Here is an 8,607-nt window from a genome sequence, read left to right as displayed (position 1 = left end):
CTCAAACCACTGAGCTACCCCTCTCCAAGGTTAAGTCACCTCTTAACCAGCTCTTGGATGAGCTGGAGGGCAGCAGCTGCTGGCCGGGCACCTACTCTGAAGGCAGCACCGCTGCCAGCAGCAGCACAGAAGTAAGGGCAGCACTACAGCAGCCAGATCTCCCAGTCCGTTAATTTAATAGGGCCCTATCCATGGGACAAAAAGGAGGGAGAGAGCTGGGACTCATATGATGGGGAACTTGAAGCTGAAATGGTTTGGGGGCTGTTGAAAGGAGATGAAGCCATCAAAAAGGAGATGCTGGGGGTGGGGGGAGCAGAATACTGGGAGTGTTGTATAAGGAATGCTAGAGTTGGAGGAAGCATGGAGCTAGTAAGTCAAGAGACGGCTAGTGACATTTTTCAGGCACAAATGGCCCAATAGCACATGAGGCCAGCAAACCATTATGGTGACAGGAGGAAGTGGGGATGAGGCCCATACATCACCACACCAACTGGGAAAGACTGTTGTCAACCCAGTGGAGGAGAAGCTGGTACCCCAAGGCACAATCAGGCTGTGAGCTACACTTCCAACAGGATGCCTAGAGTCCTTACATCAAGCTTAACTGGTCAGTTTGCAAATACCATGTAGCTTCTGATTTATTCACTGCCTCCAAAAGAAGGGAGGGAGGAGAGAACAATGAGCTCTGCCTTTTAACTGCCTGAATCAACTACGAGACATTCCAGCTCCACCAGTCTCACTGGCCACCAGAGGATGCAGGGTAACGGGCGCCTTTGGATTTGACCCAAAGGGCTCTGTTCGATCCAATTCTTATTGTGCACTCACTAAATAGCAGTCAACCAAAACAAATTATGTTATGGAGAGAAAAATAATCAGGTTTTAAAGTGTCTTCAGGCCATAATTCACTTATTACTCTGTTAACAGTCTGTATTTTAAATCACATGACTATTTAACTTTTATTTAAGAACTTTTGCTTGCTACCATAAAGGGCCTGATCCCACACCAGTAAAATTCGCATTGCCTTCAGTATGGGATCAGTCCTGAACTACCTGTTGTCCAAATTCCCAATTTACCTGAGCAGCTCCACGGACTGCAGCAGAGTGAAACTACATTCACAGTGAGTAACAGGGATAAAAACTTGACACTATGCCATCAGAAAGGGCTCTGCACTAACAATTTTAGCTGGCCGTTAAGGAAGCTAAATAGGTGGAAGCCATGTTTAAACAAACAAAACAACACAACAAAAAAAACAAAACAAAAGAAACCCACTCCACCCCCGCAGTGTTTGTGAGGGTCTGTTTGCTGACAAAAGATTATTTCAGTAGCTGTTCATTAACTACTGAGAGTCTCACACTTTGTCTTCAGGTAATCAGGTTATAGAATTGCTAATGAGAAAGGATTTGATTTAATGTATTAATGGGCCACACTTCTAAACACAGTATCAACCTCAAATCTAGTTAATATAGAATGTTTTCTTCTGGCTTAGATTTCTCAGCTGAGGTTTATTAAAACAAATCATTGCTAATTTAAACAACATGACTGCACTCCTGCTGACACAGTCACTACAGAGGCCTTGTAATTTATTTTGTATGGAGTTCTGTCTTAGGTAAGAAACATTGCAGTGAAAGTCAGACAGATCTCCATCTCTCAGCAATTACTAATGAAAATGGGGAGCCAAATCCTGGAGTCCCTACACATGCAAAATTCTCATTAAAATCAATGAAAGTTTTGCCTGCATAAGGCCTGAAGGTGTGGAATGATTCCCATGCGGTGTGAGGCACTCTCAACTACAACAGAAGTTGATAGGAATTGAGGATGCTCAGCACCTTTAGGGTCCAGTTCTAAGTGAGATTTGCAGGATTTGGCCTGTGATGGGTGGGGTCACAGAAACCCCCTTGGGCCCATTTTCCATGCCAGCTTGGGACTTCAGAACCCTGTCTTGTTGAGCCAGACACACTAGCCTGCTGCAAATGTTATGCCAATAAAATAAAAACCAGCAGGATCTTATTAAAGGGGAAAAGGCGAAATGCCACATTTATTGTGAATACAGAAATAATCAATTACTTATAGCTATAACATTCCATTCAATTTCGTATTTATTCACACATTCATTCACACACACACACAGGTTCTGCAAGGTTGTTATCATAGTTACCAGCCTTAGAGTTGCTCATGCCAAGCCACTGGCCAGGTGGCCTGGACATGAGGAGGGAGCAGGGCCTTGTCAGATGCACATCTGATGCTCCTGGAAGTTGGTTTGCAGAATCAGACCCCAAAGTTCTCACTTTCCAGAGTCCATTTTTATAGGAATTTCTTCCTATGCCAGTCTATGGGAATTGCTTCATCATGCTGTTGCTGAATCAATCAGCAGATGGCACATTCCTGACAGCTCCGTGCTGCCAGATGTTATCTTGTTCTTTGGTTCTCCCATTCTTGAGGCTGTTGGATGGATTCCAGTCTGCCCTCCGGGGGTCCTCTGGTTATTTCCACTTAACACCTTCTTCAGCCGATGGACACTGGATTCTTAGGCTGGCACCTCCCTGATCATTCAGTTATTATCCACACCAAGCATCCATCCACATACATCCTCTATCTCTATTTTAATCACAATTGTTAACAAAGCGAGATGAATACAACAAAAGGGCGGGGAGTCTCTGGATGCTGTTTCTGTTGTTACAGAGCATTGCTTTGAGTCTCTCTCTGTGTGAGTAGTTGTTGTTACAAAGAATTGCTTTGAGAACAGACTCTGTCTTAGAATGTACTAACACAATTAGCAGCTTGCAAGTTTCACACATAGAGGGAGAGAAACAGTACCAAAAACCAAGAGACCTCTTAATTAGTAATACCCTGGAATTTAAACTATGGGGAATCAAACTCATTTGTGATTTTAATACAGAACTTCTTTAATATGATCCAACATAATCACAAACCCAGGTCTGAACCATGTCCCCCAAAGCTGCAGGCTTTAACTGAAAACCACTTAGCAGGTACTCCTGTCTCCAGCACCCAGATACCCAGTTCCCAATGGGTTCCAAACCCCAAATAAATCCGTTTTACTCTGTATAAAGCTTATACAGGATAAACTCATAATTGTTTGCCCTCTATAACGCTGATAGAGAGATATGCACAGCTGTTTGCTCCCCCAGGTGTTAATTACTTACTCTGGTTCAATTAATAAGCAAAAGTGATTTTATTAAGTATAAAAAGTAGGATTTAAGTGGTTCCAAGTAATAACAGAACGAAATTAAAATTAAGCAAAATTAAACAAAACTTGCAAGTCTAAGCCTAATACAGTAGGAAACTGAATACAGATGAAATCTCACCCTCAGAAATGTTCCAATAAGCTTCTTTCATAGACTGGACTCCTTCCTAGTCTGGGTCCAGCAATCACTCACACTCCCGTAGTTACTGTCCTTTGTTCCAGTTTCTTTCAGGCATCTCTTGGGGGTGGAGAGGCTATCTCTTAAGCCAGCTGAAGACAAAATGGAGGAGCTTCCAGGGCCTTTTATATTCTCTCTCTTGTGGGCGGAAACCCTTTTGTTTTTCTGTGCAAAGTCACAGCAACAAGATGGAGTTTGTAGCCACCTGGGCAAGTCACATGTCTATGAATGAATCAGCTTTTGCAGGCTAACGCCATTGTTTACATGTTAGTTTGAATGTTCCCAGGAAGGCTCAGATGTGGATTGGTGTCTCCCAAATTCCATTGTCAGTTAAGTGTTTCCTGACTGGGCACTTACTGAGATAGTCCTTTCTCAAGAAGCTGACCAAATGCTTCACTAAAGCTACTTAGAATCAAACACATTGAGATACAAGTACATAGCCAATATTCATAACTTCAAATACAAAAATGAAACACACATACAGACAGCATAATCATAACCAGCAAACTACAACCTTTCCATAGACACCCCACTTGACCTCTTCTGTACAAGACCTGGTGCAGCCATAGGACCCTGGTTGCAACAATGATCTATACGGTCAGAGTTCATGTCAATAACATCACATGGCCTATGGTGAATAACATATACATCAGCTTCAGTACATGAATGACATTTGTGTAGTAAACGCCAGGAGCTGGGAGTCCTGGTGCCACAGGTGAAGAATACAGATCACACTATCATCACTCCGAGAGCTAGAACCATGCTGGAGAGGACCCTGAAGGATGCCATCCGCTGCCAATACATGGAAAACCTGAGACGGAAGCCGGACCAGGGCAAGGTGTTCGAGGTGCCATGCAAGTGGGACGCCAGCAACCACTTCCTCCCCGGGGCCAGCTTCACCCGATTTGCCGACTGGAGGTTCATCCACAGGGCCCGGCTCAACTGCGTCCCACTGAATGGAGCCACGGGAATTGGGACAAGTGATGCAGGAAGTGCAGCTATTCCAACGAGACGCTACCCCACGTCCTGTGTAGCTGCAAGCCCCATTCAAGAGCTTGGCAGCTTTGACACAAAGCCATCGCCTGGCCAGAGCCATCTCGCCACCTGTAGAGAAGGTTGCCGTAAATTCCACCATCCCCAGAACCGACAGCCAACTGCAACCGGACATCATCATCACCAACGAGGACTGGAAGAAGATCATCATGGTGGACATCACAGTGCCATTCAAGAACAGGACCCCAGCCTTCCATGATGCCCGAGCTCGAAAGGTGGAGAAATATGCCCCTCTGGCCGAAACCTTGAGAGCTAAGTGTTACCAGGTCCAGACACACGCACTGATCGTTGGAGCCTTAGGTGCATGGGACCCCAGTAATGAGCAAGTGCTGAGAGAATGCAGAATCGGTCAATGCTACACTCGGCTGATGCGGCAACTCATGCTGTCTGACGCCATCAGGTGGTTGAGGGACAACTACATAGAACACATCACCGGACATCGGCAATACCAGGAGGGATGAGCTGGAGTTCTGATGAGAAGAACAGTCAGGAAAGTAACTGAAATACTTTCCTCATGGATTGTATTTTTTAAATGAACAACCTACCTAATTCTCAATTACTGAGGGACAGTCTCCACTCACTGATGTATTTTGCTTTCCACAACCAAATCTCTGTACAACTTTTCATGAGTGATGTATCCGAGTATTCGGATTCTAATATCTAAACTGTATTGTTAAATATATTCACCTAAATTTGAGTTATGGCTGATTATGTACTCTATGTATCATATGACTTTTAAAAACTAACTTTATATTTGTGGATAATCTTAGTACTATACACAGATGTACAGACACTCATTTCCCAACCGATGTATTATATAATTTTTTCAACATTAGCTTTAATAAAATGTTTAATTATGTTGAGGCACTTATCGGTTTATGCAAGCTGGGGGTATGTATGCAAATCTCCTTTCCTGAATCAAGCAAAAAAGAAACTGAAACAAATGCCAGTCATCAGCTAGTGATAAATCATCTGAGGATCAGACTGAAAAACAGCAGCCACACCTAATTTAACTATTTGACTTGTTAACTGTAAATATACATATGCAACCAATGACCCCATACATTCAGCAGTGAATTTGCAGTAAAACAGAGAAAAAAACAAATCTGTCATATTTGCTCTCATCTGTGTCTCCCACCCAGCAAGAACTGCTTTCTCAAACTGCTTGCCCTCTGAATGAGAGCCATTGTCCAATACCTCAACATAGGTAGGTTCAGAACAAAACTGACACCTGTTATTAACTAAAACACAATAGATGGATTGTAAGTAAAGGTTCATTTGCCAGGTCATAAGTTAAGAACATGCCTTTTTTCCCTAGTAAAGATAAGGCATCTTGCAGCAGGAAGAGAGACTTTGAAGCTCACAAAGTCCAGGATTACTGAGTCACCTTTGTCTTAGGGTAGGTCTACACTAGGGGCTTGTCTACACTGACATTTTATAGCACTCTAACTTGCTGGCTCAGGAGTGTGAAAAATCACCCCCCCTGAATGCAGCAACTTTGAGAGCTTTAAAGTGCTAGTGTGGGCACGCTCGGAGCTATTCCCCTCGTGGAGGTGGATTACCAGGAGCGCTGGGAGAGCTCTCTCCCAGCACTCGCGCGTGACCACACTCACACTTCAGAGCGCTGCCACGGGAGCACTCCCATGGCAGCACGTTGAAGTTTCCAGTGTAGATGTAGCCTAAAAACTTGCATCAGCGCAGCAGCAGCTGTTGGTGCTTCTGGTAAAGATGCTCTATGCCGACAGGAGAGTGCTCTCCCGTCGGCTTAATAACTCCGTCTCTGTGAGAGGCGATATCTATGTTGGTGGGAGAAGCTCTCCCGTGGACATAGCACTGTCTATGGGGGGGTTAAGGTCGGTATAACTACGTCATGCAGGGGCGTGGATTTTTCACACCCCCAGGGCGACGTAGTTATATAGAAGTGTGTAGTGTAGACCTGGCCTTAGAGACCTACAGAAGTAATGGAGAATTTCAGCCATTTCTTTCTTAAGTAAGGGCTTGTCTACATGGGAAAATGTGCTGAAATAGTTAAACTGCTCTAGTTATATTGGTATAACTCCCTGTGTAGATACTCTTACTCTACAAGAAGTTTTTTTTTTTCTCATAAGCTAAACTGGAAAAAGAAACTCTTCTTGCAGAAAGTGTGTCCACATGGGGAGTTCTAACAGTGTAACTAGAGCAGTTTAACTATACTGATAAAACTCCCTATGTAGAGCAACCCTACATTTTCTAAGACCTTTTTTCTTGCAGAGATAGTGAGACAATGTAGGGCCTGATCACGTGCCATTGACTTTAAAGTATAGCAAACTGATTGCTGAACTACTATCACTACAATTAAACCATTTATTATCCTCACAGCTGCCAGGGCTGGCCTCCAGGACTCGTTAAAACCCCTGGGCTTGAGCCCCTGGATGTTTGGGAGGAGTGCAGACCACTTTGGTTGCAGCAGAGACTGATGATTCCTGAGCTATTGTTAGTGGTGCTAGGTCTACTGCAAGCTCCTTCCTAGAAGATGGTGGGGTGGATTGGAGCTTCTGTGCATTACGGAGGGGGCAGTAGATAGTATTATGGGGAGGGGCTGTATATGTTATGCTAGTTCCTAGTGTGATAACGTTACTTGTTTGGAGATTTCTGGAATCACTGGGATTGGGGACAGGGAAGAGTTAAAAACACAGAAATATCTGACGTCAGTTAAAACTCAGATCATGCAGTTGGAGAGGGGTGGAAAGGGAGGACTCTTCTGTTTCTCCCCAAATCTAGTGGGACATGTTTAAGTACCAAGATGCCCTGCTTACTGTCTAGTGACACCATTAATCTTTTTTAGAGTTGTGACAAGCAAGTCATCAGCCCCAACTTTCTCAGTCAGCAGACCACTATGTAAGGGAGAGACCCCCTCTCCATTGATCCACCCAGGGCCATCCCTAGCTATTCTGGGGCCCAACACAGCGTGTCCCCCCCGTGGAGGGGGGTGTGGGGCCCCAGGCCTCCATGGGGGTGGGGCGGGGCTGGCTTAGGGGACAGGGGGGAACCACCTCCCAGCACTCACTGGTGGCACGGCTGGGGCCGGGCCCCTGCACTTCCAGCCGCTGGTGAGTGCAGGTCCAGCCTTTCTACACTCCTCAGGGGAGTGGGGGCAGGGCTAGGGTGAAGCAGGGGCGGGAAGGGGCGGGGTGGGGGTGAAGCAGGGCAGGGGCTTTGGGGAAGAGGTGGAGTGGGGGCGAGGCTGGGATGGAGCAGGGGTGGGAAGAGGCGGAGCAGGGGCGGAGGCCATGGGGAAGAAGTGGACCAGGGGTGGGAAGGAGTGGGGTGGGAGCGGAGCAGGGCAGGGGCTTTGGGGAAGGGGTGGAGTGGGGGTGGAGCAGGGGTGCGAAGAGGCGGGGCTGGGGCGGAGGCCATGGGGAAGAGGAGGAGCAGGGGCTGGAGCAGCACGCAGCGGCGCAGGGCACCAGGAAATTTGGTGCCCCAAATTTCCTGGTGCCCTACCCAGCTGCGTACCTTGTGTATGGGTAAGGACGGCCCTGGATCCACCTGTATGGGCAGTCCCCTTTGCTTGTTTCTTAAAACATTTGTCTCATTTACCAAGGTGTTCTTTGGCCCACAGACCTTAGTCTGAGAATCATTCTCTTTAAAGCAGTGCTACGTCCCATATTAGCAAAGAAATTGTGTTCAGAGGTCAGTGGTCGTGGGCTCAATCCTGCGAGGTACTGAGCGCTCTAAGCTCCCATCAACTTCATTGGGTGTTTAAGATCCTGAACACCTCACAGTAGTCACACAGCACACCACAGGATTGGGCCCTTAGACCTGTGGCCCCCGTTCAGGCAAGCACTTAAGCCCGTGCTTAGGCGCCAGTGACATTAATAGCATTTCAGAACACTCTGTGCCTCCCAAAACTGGGTCCACAGACACTTTAAACACAATCTCATTACATTTAAAGTTTAATTAAAGTTGACCCTGTGCTTAAGAGCTTTGCTGAATTATATAAGCCAGATTCATCACTACTGTAACTCCATTGACACTGACAGGAGGATGTTTGAGTGCTATAGATTTTATGACTTTCTGTAAAACAATAATCATCATAATACTGCATATACTGTTTTGCGTACTGTAATATAGCAGCCCGAGATTCTTTACCTTAGTGACAAAAACACACCTAAATGATTTTATTGTAATAGAGAAA

The sequence above is a fragment of the Natator depressus genome, chromosome 3 (assembly GCF_965152275.1).
Source record: "Natator depressus isolate rNatDep1 chromosome 3, rNatDep2.hap1, whole genome shotgun sequence".
Lineage (NCBI taxonomy): Eukaryota > Metazoa > Chordata > Testudines > Cheloniidae > Natator > Natator depressus.
The sequence above is the reverse complement of the archived record's forward strand: the minus strand, read 5'-3'. Positions refer to the sequence as shown.